This window comes from Cupressus sempervirens, chromosome 8, assembly GCF_028749045.1.
Source record: "Cupressus sempervirens isolate cs-2001-9-10 chromosome 8, ASM2874904v1, whole genome shotgun sequence".
Taxonomy (NCBI): domain Eukaryota; kingdom Viridiplantae; phylum Streptophyta; class Pinopsida; order Cupressales; family Cupressaceae; genus Cupressus; species Cupressus sempervirens.
Window position 1 is genome coordinate 334565205 of NC_143125.1, and position 20887 is coordinate 334586091.

The following is a 20887-nucleotide window of genomic DNA, read 5'->3' on the forward strand; positions in this document are numbered from 1 at the left end:
CTTCATTCTCAAAATTATCTGCACCTTTTCACATCCCAACCTATGCTCCTCAGTCACTCTTCAATCTGCAAAACAACAAACAAAGGTTAGAATATGTTATGAAGATGCACACATGTGCACCTCCATAAAGGTGTGAATATGTGCACCTTCTCAAAGACCTAAGACACTAAGACACCATGAAGGTGTGCACATGCACACCATCACAAGGTACAAATGTGTGCACCTTCCCTAACACTCAAGAACTTAATTTTAAATGAAACTAATGCAAAAAATTTGACTCTGTGAAGGTGGACATATGTAAACCTCTACTAGGTGCACATGTATGCACCTTTGTGTCCAAAATGAAAACAAAACCTAAGTACCCCACTATCCCAAGTTACACATGTACTATGCATGTGCACACATGTGTACCTCATCAGGGTGTGCACATGCACAACTATGCACAAAAGGCCAAATAGGGGCCCAATTAGCACACTAGCCCACTTTAAGGGTTTTCTAGGTGCACTACAATGCATTTTAAGGCATTTGGGGGGATTTAATAGTTTTGATTGAATTATGCTTGATTCTGACCAGTGTTGGAGTAAATTAGAGTTTATTTTAGGTCAAATTATTTAGCTTTCTAAACTAATGTTGCTTTTCTTGTTGAGATAAGATGTCATCATCATCCTCTTCGATGGTGGAAAAGATTGCTCAAAAACTTGTAGTATTCAAGTACCAAGGTATGGCAAGGAAATCTCAATTTCAAGATGAGCATACTAAGATCAAAGACACATAACTTGGTCATATTGACTAGAATGCCTTCCTTACAATATATAACAAACTGAAAGAATGATTTGCAATGGTATCAACACTTATATGGTCTAGCCTAGTTAACACAACATCTCATCCAACATCCATCTAATATGTAGAACTTAAAGACTCTTGTAGAAGACTATGTGACTGAAGTGAAGGTTTTTAAGAGTGTCACAGGAGAGATAGTCCTAGACCTTTGACCTAGGAACATTGAGAAGGTATTTTATCTTCCCAGGGCTGACACATATTTGAAGATAACTTATGATAGAGAAAAGAATAGTATTGGGAGAATGAAAGGAAGGCTAGATAAATAATACAATCCTCTTTCTTGATTAACCAAAAACTAGTAGGTAATAGAGTCAACAAATTGGACATGACAAGGGGCTATAAGAAGGATGACATTGGATATGTAATTGTACTTTTGAAAAGAGTCATGGGACTTCCTATAATGAGACACCTTCAAACCTGGATGGTACACTTTATAGAAACCATGAGGACAATAGAAATGTTGATTGATTGGGCTACTATCCTTAGTGATGATTTGCATGAGAAACTTATAGCCATAAAAACTAATCCATGATTCCACTTGACATCATATATGGTGTATATACCAGTGGCAAGAACCACAGACTACCCAAACCTCTACAAGAAAGGGAGCATGGAGGATGCTAATGCTTGGCCCTATGTGATGTATACAAAATTTGTAAAAAATAAAATCTCAGAGAAAAATATGGAATACAAGGTGGTGAATGATGACTTCATCTTTGCAATCATCATATTTATAGAAGGTGATTGTGCAAAAAGGATGTCAGTAGAAGCAACATCCAAGATGATAGATATTGGTGCTTACTACATTCAATTTAAGACATTCACCTATATTAGGGTAGCCAATACTCTAGAAAACCCAAATAGGGTCCCAAGATATCCGTCAGATAGGCTCATCCTTCTAGACATTACACACCAACTCACTTCTACATATGATAGAGTGAGGAGATAACATTAGAAGACATGGGTATGGTCCATTATAATTAGCACTTTTAGAGTGAATTAAAAGCAATACATTATCACTTTTGATTTTGAATGGGATCAATATCCCTAGGAAGAGTAAAACTCCCCTTGCCCCTACTTCAACAACATCGGGATGGTACAACATCTAGTAGGGAAGCAATTTGTAGATGAGGATGCATTAGAAGACCATTAGATGAATGTAGTAGATGACTATGATATCTAGATAATGAATTATTGTACGATGACTCTATACCTGGAAGAAAAGGTGCTAAAAAATATATCACTAAAAAAAGATTCCAAAGATATCTTAGATCCTTTATACAATAGGGACAAGATCTATGAAATGTTGACAATGAATGCAAAAAATTGGAAAAGATGGAAATGCATATATCAATCATTAGGATAGGCATATAGTCCAATTAATGAATGAATGGATCAGGAAGCCTTTTAAAATTGATTTAGTTCATTAGGCTATTCCTAGTAAGGCTAGAAATAGTACACCGACATGAGAGAGAGGTTGAGTACTTCAAGGCTGATAAGGGCACAAACAAAAGGAAAAGAGTATATGCAAAGGAAAAGAAGCCAATAGCTTAGGCACAAGTGCCTCAACCTAAATAAGTAGAACCACAAGCTGAGCCTAAAGCACTAGAGCCATTTGAGCAAGAGCCACAAGCTCCTCCACAAGGAGACTAGGTACAAGAAAAACATGTATAGGACAAAAATTCAAAGGAAGGACAATAAGAGGAGAAGATGGTACCAATACTGGCTACACAAGAGGATGAAGCCTCCCCTCAACTCCCAAAAGGGAAAGGTTTGAATCAATTATTATGGGAATACAAAGGAGAAGATTGAAGAAAAAGAACACTCCAACCCCACAAGTACCCAAGACAATCCTGAAAGTGGAGGCAAAAGAAGAAGAAGGGAAGAATATTGAATATGTCCCCCTGAGCCAAAGGAATCACTTAGCAAGGGAAAAAAAGGAGGAGAGAAGAAGAAGTTCAATATTGACACCTCCATCTACTCCAAAAGAACCTATTAATGTATCTACATTATAAGATGAGCATCAATAGTGCATAGTCAATATGATGGGTCATTTTGACTTCATGCCAGTGGACACTGAGATGGTGGGAGAAAAGATAAGATATACTCCTATGAGTGAATCCTTAGGAGAGTACTAGAATCAATTGCCACCTCTACCTAAAAGACCTTTGGGCATTCCTCCACCACTGTCTTAGTACTTAACATTTTTGGATAAAGTCTTAGTAACTCCACATCCTCAAGCCAAAGAAATAGAAGAACATGTGACAAAGGAAATGAAGCCCGAACAACTACATGCCAATGAAGTATCAAAGAAGGAAAATACCTAAAGATCCTCAATAAAATTCTCATGATAGAGATGCTAAGACCTTAGCCCAACCAAATAAAAAGACTCCAATTGTAGATCTTTCTCAATAAGAAAAGACTCTAAAAAGGATTGATAAAGGGAAGGGGTCTATAGTAGAAACAAATTCTTGAGAAAAATACATGTCTCCCATGGGCAAGACACTGGCATGGTTGAAGAGAGAATTCATGTTTTACCAAAGAAGGTAGCTGGCCCTAATACTTGAGGAGTGAATGAAGGAGTTAGTAAAAGCGCTCAAGAAGCCTGAGCCACCTACAAATGATTCATGAACATTGGCCTTCATAATGAAGAACCAAGCTCTTGACTTACTTTCACATATAGCCATTCCTCCTCCACATACTAACTCTAAGGAACTAACTCCTAAGGATTACCAAATCAAGGAGATCATGTTGGGAAAACCCACAATAGACATAGCATAAGTAATGATCACTACAGGCATGAAGAAGGTGTTCAAACGTATGGATTGGGATGAGTCTGAATTGATAATACTCAAGAAGAAAAATGAGATATTAAGAGGCTATTTGCATAAAATTGTGAGCCCTATAGACTTGAATAATCTAGAGATTAATCTTGTTGCCTCATTAGAGAGGAAAGGGATGGGAAGAATACAATCGGACCCATTTTTTGAGGCATGTTAGCAATCGCATGACATTTTTGAAGAGAAAAGTGTGCAAATTATACAAGGTAACTTGAACCTATTGTATCACATTCAGTCGAGTATAGATAAATAGGAATCCATAGTGAACCAAACATTTGGGTTAATGGATGAGGTACATACCAAGGATAAAGACTTATAGGAATTGACATGAATAAAAGGTCAAAGGTATTTTTAGTGATGGAAGTATATAATATGGAGGAACTTTATAAGTTAGATGATAGGATATAGAAAATATTGGTCAAAAATAAAGTCATTAAGGGATTACACACAAATATTCAAAAGATAAGAGACCAAACTTGAGAAAATTTTGGAAGAAGAGAGGTACTAAAATGTCACTAGCCTTGATATTTTTGAGGATGAGTGAAAGAATAGGCTTTTTTAGTGCAAGTAGCTTCATTAGAAGATGACATCAAAAAAGCCTTGAAGACCAAAGAAGCATTGTTCGAGCTAGACACCAAGCTTGAAGATTTTGTAGAAACAAGGATTGAAGTAGGTAACTATAAAAAAAAAGTCAAGAATAAGTATGAGGGTCTCAATTTAATGGAAGCTACTCAAGTGGAAAAAATCATAGAGAAATTCAAGAATAAACATCCAGACTGCATCATTTTGGTATAAGGGGGAAGAAAACCCAGATGCTCAAAATTTAGTTTTGACACCTAAAAGAACTTTCATTGCAAGTGTGTTGTAACCTTTGTGTTGAAGATAATACATTGTGTGAGTTTTGGAGGGGTGGGTTTTTTTTACTAGAAGGTTTCTCCCCACTGGCATATCTTTGTATTTGTGTTTTCTTTCTCTATCTATTTTTTGTATTCATGGTTGATTGCAATATTGTTGTTTTACTAAAAGTGAATCTAAAAATATAAGGATTTAAAAAGAATTTGTACAATACTTTCCTTAAGATATTAGTGTAGGAAGCTATTTCCACACTTGAGTTTCCTTACAAGTGGTATCAAAGCTTGATCAAATTTTGATCCTAGTTGTTGGGTAGGATTTTATGAGCTAATCTCAAGTTGAGTGGGAGTTTTTTGAAGAGCATTCTAAATATTATTTATAGATTGAGATGGCTAGTTCAACATATGGAAAAATGGAGGTGGAAAAATTTAATGGTAGTAATTTTGAGTTGTGGAAACTCAAGATGGAAGATTTTCTTGAAGATTGTGATCTATGGGAGGTGACTTCACTTGATGTGAGATCTACAACAATATCTCAAGAAAATTGGGATCTCAAGGATCAGAAAGCTAAGGGTCTCATTAGACTCTATCTAGCTAATTTAGTTCTCCTAAATGTTCTTGATGAGAAGACCACAAAAATTTTGTGCACATGGCTTGGGTCTATGTATCAAGCCAAATCTCTAGTAAACAAGTTGTTCTTGAGAAAGTTGTATTCTCTAAGAATGGAGGAAGGAGAATTTTTTATAGATCATCTAAATGCTTTTAATTTACTAATTGCACAGTTGACATCACTTGGTGTCAAGATAGAGGAGGAGGACAATGTATGACCCTATTATGTTCCTAGCTAGATTCATGGGACCATCTTGTGATGGCTCCTGGAAGTACTTTGGTCACTTTTAGAATGGATAATGTGGTATCTTTGCTATTATCTGAAGAGATGAGGAGAAAGTCATCAGATTCAACTAAGGAAGCTCTTACTATTTGTGGTAGATCCAATGATAGAGGGAAACAAAATGACAAGTCTAGAAAGGGTAGATCCAAATCCCGTAGAAAATCAAAGACACCTTGAAAGTCCAAGGTGAAATGCTGGAACTATGATAAAACTAGGCACTGACATAAAGACTATAAAGATCCAAAGAAGAAGAAGAAGGCCTTAAATTTAGGTTCAAAAAAATCTCAAGAAGATGGCGATGCTTTCATTGAAGCCTTGGTAGCACATGCATCTGATGATGTGTAGTTGATAAACTCAAGTGTTTTTTTCCACATGACCTCTAATTGAAGTTGGTTCTCAAACTATGAAGTTTTTGATGGTGGAAAGGTGTACTTGGGTGATGATTCTCACCTAAAGATAGTTGGATGAGGATGGGTCACTATTAGATTCCCTGATGGATGAGTAAAGGGAATCAAAAGGGAAATGTGCATTCCAAGTTTGGCATGAAACCTATTATTTGTAAGTATGTTGATTGATGTAGGTGTGCAAGTTATTTTTTCTAAATATGGATGTAAGATGATGAGAGGAGCTATGGTGCTTGGTAAAGGTACTAGGAGAGGTACTCTATTTCAACTTGATACATGCATTTCTCAATGCAATAGTTCTTTTGTTTCAAAGAAGAGAGCAGCTATCATTTCATCCTCACCATCTGAATGAGCAGTAAAGAAGACTATGGTTTTTGGTTCCGATGGTAGTGCAAAGGGTGCAAACACATTGGAAGGAAAGATTCCTATAGAAAAGATGATTTTGTGGCATATGAGATTTGGCCACATTGGTGAGAAGGGTTTTAGAACCCTAAACAACAAGAGCCTCATTGAGGAGTTAAATGATTGTAATCCTTAAGTTTGACTTCTATGAACATTGTGTCTATGGTAAACAAAATCATGTTCAATTTTACTCTAGTTCTCACAAATCTTTTGATTTTTTGGATCTTATTCATTTCCATGTATTTGGTCCTATAAAAGTTCCTTCAATCTCCAAGTCTATATTTTTTGTATCTTTCATAAATGATTATAGTAGAAGGACATGGATTTATTTCCTAAAAAGTAAGACACAAGTCTTTAGTTGGTTCAAGGAATTTAAAGCCCTTGTAGAGAATTATACTAGTAAGAAGACTAAGTATGTGAGAATTGATAATGGTGGTGAGTTTTGCTTAGTAGATTTCAAATAGTTCTATAAAGAACAAGGTATCAAGAGGCATTAGATAACTCCTTATACTCCACAACAAAATGGAGTTGTAGAAAGAATGAATAGGACACTGATGGAGAAGGCTAGGAGTATGCTTAGTGGAGCTAGTCTTGAACAAAAGTTTTGGGCTAAAGTTGTGGCCACTGCTTGTTATCTAGTTAACAGATCTCCTACATTAGCTCTTATTGCTAAGACACCCATGGAGGTATCTTGGGTAAGAAGCCTTAAATTAGACATCTTCATGTTTTTGGTTGTGAAGCTTATACAAAAATTCCAAATGAGAAAAGATCTAAGTTAGAAAACAAAGTTGTCAAATGTATTTTTATTGGATACGGTGTTGGTATGAAAGGATACAAGCTTTGGGACCCTATGAATAGTAAGGTTTTGTATAGTAGAAATTTTATTTTTAGAGAGCTAACATCTAGTATTATGTTACAACCAGATGAAAAAGAAAAGAAGTAAGACATTATTCAATTGCTTCCTACCCTTTAGAAGACTGAACAAAAAGACCATGTTGGATATAATGATGAGGAGAGCTTTAGTAGCTTTGACTATTCAAAAGAAGAAGAAGAATAACCTCAACCCTATCCCTTGAGGAGATCCACAAGAGTAATAAAGTAGCTAGAAAGGTTTGGTTATTCTATGTTAGATTGTAGTCATTCTTTTTCTTTGATTACTAACACTAATGAGCCTAGATCTATGAAAGAGGCCTTGGATATGGAAGATGCAGGTTCCTATATTGAGGCCATGGATAGTGAGATGGCTTCATTGGATAAAAAAAAAACTTGGGACCTTGTACCTTTTCCTAAAGGCTAGAAACCTATTGGTAGCAAATGGGTGTTCAAGAAGAAATTTTGTGTAGATGGCAGTGTTAAAAGCTACAGAGCTAGATTGGTTGTAAAGGGGTATTCATAAGTAGAGGAAATAGATTATGGTGAAATATTCTCTCCTGCTACAAAGTTGACATCCATTAGATCTCTGTTATCTCTTGCTACATCATATGATTTAGAGATAGAACAGAGGGATGTGAAGACAACTTTCCTTCATGGTGATTTGGAGGAAGAGATTTATATGTCATAGCCTGAGCACTACATTGTTAAAGGTAAAGAATCTTTGGTTTGTAGATTAAAGAAGTCTTTGTATGGTTTGAAACAATCTCCTAGGATGTGGTACCTTAAGTTTGATGTCTTTATGTTTTCAATTGGATTTTTAAGATCAAAATAAGATCATTGTGTGTATTTTAGATTTGAAAATGATCGCCTTCTTATTGTTGCATTATATGTTGATGATATGTTGCTATTTGGGAAGGGTAAGGGTATGATTTCTAAAATTAAATCTCAGTTGTCAGCAAAGTTTGAGATGAAGGATCTTGGGGTAGCAAGGTACATCTTGGTTATGGAAATCAGTAGAGATAGGTCTAATAGAAATCTTCAGTTGAGTCAAAATAAGTATGTGAAGTTTGTGTTGGAAAGGTTCAACATGGAAGATTGTAGACTATTGTGTGTTCCTATTTCTATGGGAACAAAGTTATCTGTAGATGATTGTCCAAAATCTCCTAGTAAGGTTGAGGACATGAGTAGAGTACCTTATGCTAGTATAGTTGGCAGTCTTATGTATGCTATGGTCTATACCAGACCAGACATTGCCCAAGCAATGGGAAAATCGAGCCAATTTATGGCTAATCCTAGACAAGCACATTGGGATCCAGTTAAGCAAGTATTTAGATATTTGAGGGGTACATTAGATTACTCCATTTTTTACCATGGTAACTCTTTTGGAGCTTCACATTTAGTTTGTATTTGTGGGTTTGTGGTTTCAGATTGGGCTAGTGATATTGATAGTAAGATATCCACCAATGCTTATGTATTCACTATATTTGGTGGTGTCATTAGTTGGATGAGTAAGTGACAACCCATGGTTGTTTTGTCCACTAAAAAAGCTAAGTACATGGCTGCTACTCATGCTTGTAAGGAAGCCATTTGGCTTAGGAGATTGTGTTCAGATATTGGTGTTGATGCAGGATAGATTAATATTTGTTGCGATAGTCAAAGTGCTATTTTTCTTGCAAAGAATCAAACTTTGCATGCCAGAATGAAGCACATTGATGTGTAGTTTCACTTTGTGAGAGATGTGGTGGAAGATGGAAAGGAAAGTTCAAAGAAGGTAGATACTATAAAGAATGTTATAGTTGTATTGATGAAACCAATAGGAATAGAGAAGTTTGAATGGTGTTTGGAGTCTATGGGCCTTTTGGATTATAGTGGTTAGTTCTTGCTATGTTCCTATTGCTCTTACAAGGTGTTCAAAAAGTGGGAGAATGTTAGGAATAAGGCATCTCAATCTTGGATAATTCCTTTTTTTTTTTTTTGTAAATAATGTAATTAAGTGTGAGTGTACATGTCTAGTTGGCATGTTGATGTGTCACTATACTTGCATGTGTCAACATCTTGAATTGTGTGTAAGGAAATCATGAATAAAATGGTTATGATGGATTCCTATGACACACAAGAGCTATCTTTGAAATATTTAAATGTATGTAAGGAAATCATGACTGAAATAGTTATGACAATTCCTATGATGCATAAGAGCTATCTTTGGAAGATGCTCTAAAAAATGGAAAGCTCATTATATAAGCACTTTGAGGGCTATAGATAGTTGAGTGTATGAATGGTGTATTGTTGATTTCTACTGGATAAGTCTTCCATGTCTTGAAAGAACTTGCATTACAAGTGCATTATAACCTTTGTGTTTTGTAGGGGTGGGGTTGTTTTACTGAAAGGTTTTTTCCCCACCGACATATCTCTATGTTTGTTTTTTCTTTCTCTATCTATTTTTTATATTCATGGTTGATTGAAATATTATCGTTTTACTAAAAGTGAATCTAAAATTATAAGGATTTAAAAAGAATTTGCAAGATACTTTCCTTAAGAGATTAGTGTAGGAAGTTTTTTTTGCACCTGAGTTTCCTTACAATTTAGAACATTCCATGCACTAAAAATGCATTTTGATGACAGTTAAACTCCCAAAAATTCCTAGAGAAAGCCAAGCTTCCATTTTAGAGCTTGCAAAAACTCCTAGATCATATTGTAGCTGCATTCTTATTATCTTCTCATTCTTTTATTCTTTTGTGTCATGTAAAGGCTCATGCACCCATTAATTAATATAAACAAGGGTGGAGACCTACTTAGCACAATTTAGAGAGTCATTTTGTAAATAATTAGATTTATTTTATTAGTTTTTAGCATGAGTTGAATTTTAAGAACTCTCTCTCCTAACATAAAGGGAGGAGATGATTTCTTATAAATACATGGATGTAATATGTACTCTAGGCTATTATTTTGATGCAATAGTATATGCTATTAGTGATCTCATTCTGAGTGTAGTTATTCTTGCTGGAGTGTGTTAGTTTTGTGAATGCATGTTCATGAATAATAATGGAGCCAATTTTTTTATTATGTTGTTATGATTGTGCGATCTTTTAGTTTAGGTGTTTTCCTTGTGTTACTGAATTCCATTGATGTAGTGAGTTGGAGAAAAGATCACATATTATTCTTGCATAGTGTCTTGTCTCACATAAGCACAACTTTTGTGGCCTTGCAATTTGAGGAGATTTCAAACATCTTTTAGTAATTATTGAGTTCCCATTGATGGTTGCACCAGTGGAATTAAGGAAGCACTTTTCCTAGTTTCATTTGTTTCCTACCCGATCTTTTTGATGATTTAATTTGCAAACATGTTGAACTACCATGCTTTATGTCCATTAGAAATTTCCCTTTCAAGTTATTTTATTTAAGCTCTTGTTACCCTATATTTGTTATTTTCTTTTCTAACACTTGGGTTAAAATAGTAATTCATATAGTTGCATCGATAAATTGTATTCATCATAAAATACCAAATACCAAAAATATATCTCTTTTGTGGTTATTTTTCAAACAACAATAGATCAAATAGATTATCCAAAATTGTTTAGGACTAGAAAAGGCCTCCTCATAAACATACATGTTTATCTTCAATTGAGAAGATTTCAACAGGTTGCAAGTTCGTCCAAAACCTTGGAGTTGATCCTCGATTATCTTTTCAAGAGAGGAGTTTGAAAGGATTCTTATCATTCAACATTGTTCAAAATGACAACTCAACAAAAGTGGCACTAGAAGGAGGGCCTTCAAACCATTTGGATAAGAAATACAACTTGTTGTTTTGAGATTCTACAATTTTTGGAAGTTCAAATTTTTTTCCATCTAACACTATTAGAAGGTGCCTAGTTTTAAAAGAGTGCGCTTTTCAAGAGGTACATTTTTCTAGAATTGACACAAACTAGAAGATCTTAATCCACTCTCTCCATTTTAGTGAGTTTTAAGATATTCAAATAGTGAACCAAAGTTCTTAGAACTTAAACATTTTTGTAAGCCTTGTAATGACAAAGGACTACCAATAATTCTACCACTTCCATTTTGAAATCTTCCACTGATGGCATTGTATATGTGAAACTAACTTGTTGGGAGTAGACATGAACAAGAAAACATTAGTTGTAGATGTATATCAAAGGTTCAAGTAAATCAAAATACAACTAATTCTACTTGAGTTTTTGTAGACGCTCAAAAATGGTTCACATCTATGGTTTCATCACTTCTTCATACTAATTTGTCCCATTTTTTCATTCTACTAACTCTGATCTTTTGGCCAGATTGACCATATTTTGTCATTTGTATCCTCTTTCACAACAATTTCATATCAACTCAGAATCATATCAAATCAACTCAAAATCACCCCAAATCAACTCAGAATCACTTAAAATCAGTCCTAATCAACCCGAAACATATCAAACATCTCAAATCAATCATCATTTATCTGGTCCTAGGCATTTTTGTGGCTTTCAGTGCCTTGGAAACCTATCAACTTATCAATCTTATCAATCTGACCTTAGTACTGTCACGACTCTCAGTGCTAGGTCAAACTATCATTCATGTCATCCAATCTTTGACATTGTTGAGGCTTTCAATGTCAAATCACGACATCATCAACCATTTTAATAACATTGACAATGTTCGTCGATGTTATTATGACCAAACCTTATCAATCAATTTCAATCCTGTAGCATTTACAATGTCGGTTAAATGTTACATAACAACCAATTCATGTCATGTGTCCTTGGCATGTTATCAACTTCAATCAATCAATCTAACCATGGTGTTGATCTATTGGTCATCATCTTATTCCATATCCATCATCGTTACATTTTTATCAAAGGGTACAGTCGCATTCATTTAATCAATTTGGCCAATAATTTACTAATTTTCTCTATAGGATTAAATAACCCATAATTTAATCCTATTCTCACTAATTATTCTTCCTAATTATCATCCTCAATTAATTAATTTTATTAATTAATTGATTCATTATCTACAAACCATGGAAATTTTTAATTTCCTAAGTTCCATTTTCCATCATTAATTCCATTTTTTTACTAATTCTTATTTTGTGGAATAAGAGGATTTTTAATTCAAATATTCCATAAAATATTGCATCATAGTGACACTTAGATGTGACACCATGGATTCTCCTTTGACACTTAGCTAAGATTTGTCATAATCAAATATCATTACCTCTTACGCACATCCCTATTTGGCTTATTTGTCATAGATTCTTGGCTTTAAGTGGGTTGAGGTGTCTTATGAAGTGTCATAGATTCTCTTCCACATTTAGCCAGGTTTGACTCTCATGTGTCATAGAATCTCACAATTTTCATATTCTGTCATATGCGTCATAGGAATCTCTTGCCACATCGCATATCTAGGGTTGACAAATCCAATGCTCTCAGCCTCCATGAAAATTATAAAATGGACACCCTTCCTCTCATTTCAGAGTTGAATGCTGAAATCTTGAATCCTTGGATCTGAATGCTTAAGTTTTGAAAATCCAAATCTTTGAGTCTTTGAGTCTCTACTTCTTTGCATTTTGCATTCTTGCTCTCACATTAAATCACACTTCAAGTATTCTCATGGCTTTATCCCTATCATAGGCTCTTTGCTTCAATTTTGTGTGCACTATAGGCAACTTTGGAGCTATAATTATTTGGAGAAGAAAGAAGGACATGGGAGCTACAAATGGAAAAGGGATTTTTTAATTATGTTTTCTTTCTTTTGATTAGTTGGCTTTCATGGTAGAACTAGTGGGTGCTAATATATGTTGATTGAGTTTGTGATTTTCTCATAGTATGTTATGCATTTAACCCATTTTCTGGTCCTACATTTTGGTGAACCCAATGTGAACATGCATATCTAACTTGGGTTTTCTTGTTTTGTGCTTGTAGGCGCAAGGAAGGAGCTCACTTGGAAGGGTATAATGACTATTTGCTCTTCCTTTTCACACCTAGTTTAATTAGGGGGTCTATTAAAATGCTTATATGCTATCATTTCATGCATTCTATTAGCTTGTTTCCCTAGGGCGCACTCTGCTCTGTCAGGGTGCACTTGGGACCCCTAGGAGCAATTTTAGGAGCCCAAAAGCCACCAAAAACTCTTTCTGTTGTTTCTAACTTACCAACTGCACCCAATTGGGCCCCAACTATGTCATTGACATAGTCTAAACTATTTGGGCACACTTAAGAGTGTAGTTTTGAAATTTTCAATTTTTGGGTCTTGTTTAGGCACCATTTCCCCACACTCTGTACTTGACTTCCCAACTGCCCCTAAAAATACCAACTATGCCCAACTAGGCCCCAACTATGTGATTGACATATTTGGCACTATCTGGGGGCATTTGGGAGTGTTTTGAGCCATTTTGGTCTTTTGGGGTGCAATCTGCTCAGTTAGAGCACACCTAGGTTCACAGTAAGCACATGCATCAATCAAAATTTGCATTTTAGGTTCTTATCACTCTCTAGGACATAGATTAGGTGATTTTGTGTTACTAATGGTCTATTTACAACATGTGGTAATCATTGGATGAAGACGTGATCATAAGAAACTACTAATGTGTGCTTTGCAGGATGTTGTCGAAGACTTTGTGTGTCTTTCAAAACTATGTGTGTGGATTTCCTAGATTACATAACATTTTGTTTGGTGCTTAAAATGAACCATTTTATTTTCTACCTGGTGTGTCTATAGTGTTAAATCCCTAGGAGTTGCATTGGACATATCCTCTCCCCTCATCATTCGTGGATCTTGGGTGTAAGAGAAATCTGTGTAACTTCTATAGGAGGCCTGCCTTGGACCAAGATACTCGATATTGGGTATGCCAAGGGACGACCTCAGAGTAGTAACAGGCCAAATCCGGGTCAATGTTCTAGCCACTATATAAAATTTGATTACAGTGAAAGCTGTGTCGGCGGTATTGCTGCATGATAGCTCTCCTCCAGTACCCTTGTGGTGCATCAAACCCCAGTTCTCGGGGCTGGGAGACCATCTGCAGAAGTTTATCATTCACTTGTCAAATAGAATGCTCTTACTAAAAATTATGTTTTAGTGGCCAAAATCCTTTCTATCCACTGGCTCAAGGGGTCACCCATGCCCGTGAAGACATCCTAAATTCTCGCGGTCCTTAGTAGAGGCAACAATCCCTTGGGAAAGTCATGCCCCTTGGGAAGCGGATCTTGGTAGCCCCGAGAAGTGAGTGCGCTGTAAGGGGGAGCCTGTGGTGGCAAGATCCTAGGTTGTCCACTCTAGATAAGCATGGCTAAACTTTGGTTCAAGTAAGAATTCAGTGGATACAGTCCTAAAAGCCTAGGTTGCGGTGTGTTTGTTAACTTTTAACAATAGCTATTCTTGTCTTAAAGTGTCTTGCGTGTGTGTATAACATAACCAAGATAAAAGAAAAACTTTTAAATTTACACCTTGGATATCATTTGAACTTTTCAAAACATCACACATGGCCAAAACATCACAACCTTTATCAAACTTTTCAAACTTTGGTTCAACGCTCTCAAACCTTGAAAAACATGATGACTTGTGCTCTTAAACGTGCTTGGCAAAACGCAGATCTCACACTTACATAGACTTCACTTGCATTCAGCCTAGTATAGGCCTCATTCATGCATCATATAGACTTCATATTTCACCTTTTAGTCCTCATTTAGTATCTATTACCTTTCATATTGCATCCTTTTGGGTTCAGTTTACCTCCCTTAGTTTTTGCATTCCCATCTCAAAATCAGCACTTTGCATTCACCACCTTGCATCTTTGCATACCTATTCATCATCTTGACCTCTTTTACCATCATTCTAGGTTTCCTAACCATCATTTTGAGCTTTCATACTAGCCTTAACACTGTCCCCTACTATTGGCCTCTTTGTAACATCAATCCTGAAATCATAGCTTCCAGAATTGCCTCAGTCTCAGCCCAATTTACCAACTGCGCCCAGAAACTACCAACTGCACCCAACTGGGCCCCAACTACATCATTGATGCAATTTTCACTATTTGGGTGCACTTGGTGGTCCTAAGATCTAGTTTTGGGTTCCAGATAACATTTTGGGGCTTCAACAGTGTCCTTAGGTACCTAGTTAGCTCCCCTTGCACCAGCTTGCCTAGATCTGCATTCTACATCACCTAGTCTTCATCGCCTTCACTTAAGACATCATTATATAGGTCATACCTTCTATTTTTAATCTCCAAACCCATCCTAACATCAACCCCATCATCTTAGCTTCCTGGCGTATCAATTTGGCAACCATACCCTTCAAAATCAGCGAACATTCTTCCTAGCTTACCAACTGCGCCCAGAAACTACCAATTGCACCCAAACTAGCTCCAAGTGCATAAATGATGTATTTGATACTATTAGGGTGCACTTGGAACTATTATGGTGCACTTGGGTACCTGCATGACCATTTTGGGCCTTCAAACTGCACTTTAGGACCCCAAAACTGCATCTAGGAGCCTTTACACCTACCCATTCTGTACTTGACCCAAAACTGTATCTTGCACCCAAAATTCCCTTTTCCATCATATTAATTGTCCATATCACATATCTACTCAGCATCACCACCATTTTGAGTCCTCTAAATGTCATTTTGAACCCCCAAAACGTTTGAATTTATTCAAAAATCTAAACAAAGTATGAGTCTTAGAGTATCTCCTAGTGTTGACGGATAATGGATCTTGACTAGTCCTTTTCTCTTTTCTTATCATTTTCTTTGGTCAAAATCTATCTATGTCCTTATATATTTGACCTTGTCATCTTTTATCAATTTTATCTTTTCATCTTTTATCAGTTTTTTAGTCAAGATCCAAAGTCCTTTATCACAAGGTTAAACTCCCAAACAAAATACTTTCTAAAAGGTTTTACCTAAGTTCAAAACTTTCCATATACCCTTGTCATAGAATAATTATATCCCTAGCATCCCCAAATGTCATTTTGACTTACCCTAGTGGTATATCCCCTTCATATTGCATTGATCAAAATCCTTAGCATCATTTTCACTACCAAACCCTATCAAATTGTCCATCAACCAAATTACCTTCTTGAGCATTTACCTTCATTTTGCATGTCCCAAACGTCATTACAAACCCTAGAAAACCATCCTTTGCATAGTATACCTTGTACACACCAACCTTTAGCATCCCTAGAAAGTCCAAAAGATAACCCTAATTGTCATTTTGCATACCTTAGAGTCATTTTCATCCCCTCTAGTCAAACTTCGAAACATCACCTTGCATTTGCATTTGCATAACATCCCTAGGACATTTGCACTTTGCACATCAAAACCATAATTCATCTAGCATTTCCTCACATTTCATAACATTCCTAAACACTTAAAAATCCCAAAAAAACTCATATCTTTCATACCCACCACTCTAAATCACCCAAAACACTCAAAAATTCCATTGCATTTGCACTCTTAGGTATCATGCCAACACTTACTATGACACAATCAGCTCAAAGACCCAAAGAACTCTATCAAACTTTTTTTTCTGAGGCACAAGCACAACCAAAATCTCATCCAAGACAAAGAAAGAGCAAGAAAATCCAACAAACCTTTGACGAAGACCAAATCGAGGCATCACAACCATTACTAGCAGACCCCTTGAACATGTATCTACAAGATCCTCATAATCAAGCTATGGCACAACAAACCTTGAACAATGCACCTACCATGATATTTCCTCCAAACACTCCCCCCACACATGGGATGGTTCAATGGAGTCCTGACTTTGAACCTATATTCATGCCAATGCCATGAGGAGGAGGAAGTGTACCAACCTTACCTGAAGATGAACAATCACATTCCTTTGAATTCAGTCAACCTAACACATCAAACATACAACAAGGTAGTGTACACCTAAGTGATGACTCTAACACTAATTATGGCATCACTAATGAAGAAATGGCTAGGGCATGTCAAGACAAAAGTTTTCGCAAGAACTTCAAACGTTTGGCAGCCCAAGAAATTGTCAAATTTAACCCAAACTTGGAAGGTCCTAGGTCCAAATATCAAACCAACACAACTATTGAAAACATACAACCCATGATAAATTTGGACTTGGACAAGGGAAAACAAACTTTGGAGTTTTCAAACACAATAATGGCACCTATAAGGTCCCATCAAGAGTCAACTATCGAAATCCTCCAAAGTACATTTGAACACATCAATGTTAATCCCTTGTTTGATGAAATACCACCAATTCCTAAACACCCCAAAAGGACATTAAGACTTGATTTTAGTCACATGATGCAACAACAAGATGCACCTAAAGGGACTTGTGCTCTAGGGATGCCAAACATACCTCCTTTGGATGAAAATCAACAAAGTACACCTTTGCTCCTAACTTTACCAAGTGCTATGACATCAAATGCTATGGAGCCTCTCATAAATACAACATGTGAAACATCAAGCACAACCATCCCTATGGACACACAAAGGAAAAGTCTTATTGACATTACACCCATTCCCAATAGAAATGTATCTCATAGTCAAGTCAATATGATGTTGCAAGTAGGAACATCTAAAACACAAAGGTACCAAAACAACAATACAAACATGATGTTCAATTCTATAGGACTTAGTCAACCCCCATGACAACAACAACCTACAATGGTACAAGTACTTAGTCTACATCCCCTTGACACACATCCCACATATCAACAACAACCACAAGTGGGGAAAACATCCAAAATTCCTAACACGCAATCCCATGTGAACCCACTTGAACTACACACAATTTATCAACAACAATTTCAGCAGCAATTCCAACAACAACAAACGATGCTTGCTAAACAACAAGAGCAACTCAAGCAACAACTGGAATACCAAAGATGCCTTGAGTAAAAAATTACATACTGGCAACATTTGTTACAATGACAACATGTGCCACAACAACCTCAACAAATACCTCTACAACAATAAGCACGCACATGGTCTCACATACAACCAACAAAGGTATCCCAACAACAACCACAACACATGGCACAACAACAACACATGGTACAAAAATCACAGTCAATCCCACAATAAGTGCCACATCAAATACCACAACAAGTTCCCCAACAACAAGCACATTTCTGTCTTTGAGGTGCCAATATACCTCCACCACCTAGTGACACTTCATCAAACTCATCAGACACAGAAATGTCAGAACCAAGTAGGCATAGTTCTCGCCACAACAAACGGTCTACTCATAGACACAAAAGACTTGAAGGAAAGACCATCATGCAAAACCCCAATGAGGAACTATTAAACCAATTCAAAAAACTTTGCAAACAAGTTGAGGCATTAGGAGTCCAAAAGAAATAGGCTCTATATACAGAAAGGGACATACGTCCTAATCCATTTGATAAAATTCTGTATATGCCTCCATTCCCAAAACACTTTGAAGCTCCAAGGTTTGAAAAATACCGAGGAAAAGGAAACCCTATTGATCACATCCGATAATTTTGTGCTTCATGTACCAAATTTAGTGATGAGCCCACTTACCTTATGAGATTGTTCCCTCGTTCTCTAGGTGGGCCTACACTTGAATGGTACTCCAAACTTCCTGGTAATACCAAATCTTGGTTAGAGCTAGCAGACAAGTTTATCTCCCACTTTTCCTTTAACATTACAAATGAGGTGAAACTTTCTAATTTGTGCTCAACTAAATAGAAGATAGGAGAATCATTCATCACATTCTTACTACGTTGGAGAAGCTTAGTTAGTCAATGCTCACTAGACATTCCTAAAGAATAACAAGTAAACTTGTGCATTGAAAAATTAGTCTGAGACTTAATGTATGAACTCAAAATCAAGAGTCCAAGCACCATTTCTAAGCTAATGAAAAAAGGGGCTAGTATTGAAGATGCTCTTACCCATAAGGGAATCCTCAAGATAAACAAAGAAAACACAAACACCAACTTGTCTAATGACAAGGCAAATTTTTTCTCCAAAAACAAGAATGTGACTAATGATGGCATTATGGATGCTCACATGATTAGCACAACACAACCTCAATTGACTTTGAAAGGTGTAAACCATACAAATTCACAAACCTCTAATCAAACATCAGCTCCACAAAAAAAAATGAGACTCCCACACAAGATAAACCTCAAAGACATCCTAGAACCAAAGATAGGAAATTTACACCATTAGGAATACCACTTGAGACTACATTACAACAGTTACTGAGTAATAATTTCCTGCAATTACCCCCAATCAAAGATGAACCATTGACTAAAGTTGATTGGTGGGATGACAAAAAGTATTGTGATTACCATCGCACCAAAGGACACAAGACTTCATCATGCTTCCAACTGAAACATGCAATACAAGACCTTATTGATGATGGTGTCATCACAGTTGATCCATCACTGTTAGCATCCAACTCTGATCACACTATTTTCAAAGATCCTTTGGGTAATCATGACAAAGAGAAACCCTCAAGTTCAAACTCAAACTCACAAGGTAATGTGAATTACACACGTACCGGCTATGACTACACCATCAATTGCTTTAATGAGTCTGACTTTCACATATCCACATTCACATTGAAGGTTGAAGACCCTCGTTGTGCTATCACTACATGTCGTACCAAGATTACCTTACTTGGAGCCCCAACTAGACCTACTACTTCTACTAGACCTGTACCCCCATCTAGACCTATTGCTCCTACTTTAGCTAATTATAGCCTTGTTGAACAACTCGGCAAAACCCCTGCACAAATATCCATTTTGGACCTCCTGCATGCATCCCCCCAACACCAAAAGATCTTGGAGCAAGCCCTTAAAGATTCAATAGTCTCAGATAACATGGATTTTTCCCAATTTCAAGCCATGGTTGGGAACCTCTCCACGTCACAACATATCACATTTTCACCCAGAGATATTCCTAAGGAAAAATCTAACCACAATGATCCCCTCCACCTTGAAGTCTTTATCCACAATGTTAAAGTTAGACATGTCTTGATAGATGGAGGAGTGAGGCTAAATATCTATACACTTAAAGTAGTCAAAGGTTTGGGGTATTCTGAAAATGATGTGGATCCCTCTTGAAGGATCACAATCAAAGCCTATGATGATGGTGAGAATTTCTCTACAGGGGTTATCATCTTACCTATCAGAGTTGGTCTAGCTATTGAGAACACTTTATTCCAAGTCCTAGATATAGAAATGAATTGCAATATGATATTAGGCCACCCATGGATCCATGCTATGAAAGAAGTTCCTTCTACATATCACCAATGCCTAAAGTTCTCCTATAATAATGTAGAGGTAACCATCCCCGGTGATCTAGATCCCTTCCAGTTTTGTTCCAATCTTAGAGGAACCATTGCATACTAGGTCCCAATAAACCATGTAGTAAATCCACTAGAGTCCTCCAAGTATGTTGATCCTTCCACACTCACACCCACATCCAAAGGAAATCTTAAAATACAAGACCAAGGTTGCGGTGAGTACTCCATGTCTCATGCCTTTCACATTGGAAAACTTCCCTTATCTCCCAAGTCATATGGTAAACCTCAGCTTCTACAAAACAAGCCTAAGTTTGCACTTCAAAACAGACCTTCTATGGCATTCACTAGTGGAGGAAGGCTACATGAAGAACACGTCTATGAAAATACCTCTACATAGATTGAAAAGGCTAAAGCAAAACAAGAAATTACTCCCATATCCCCTGACAGGTATGGACCTAGATTCACCATCATGTAGAAAAAGGGATATGATGGATGTAGTGGCCTAGGACTTTAAAAAAAGGCATTGTTCAACT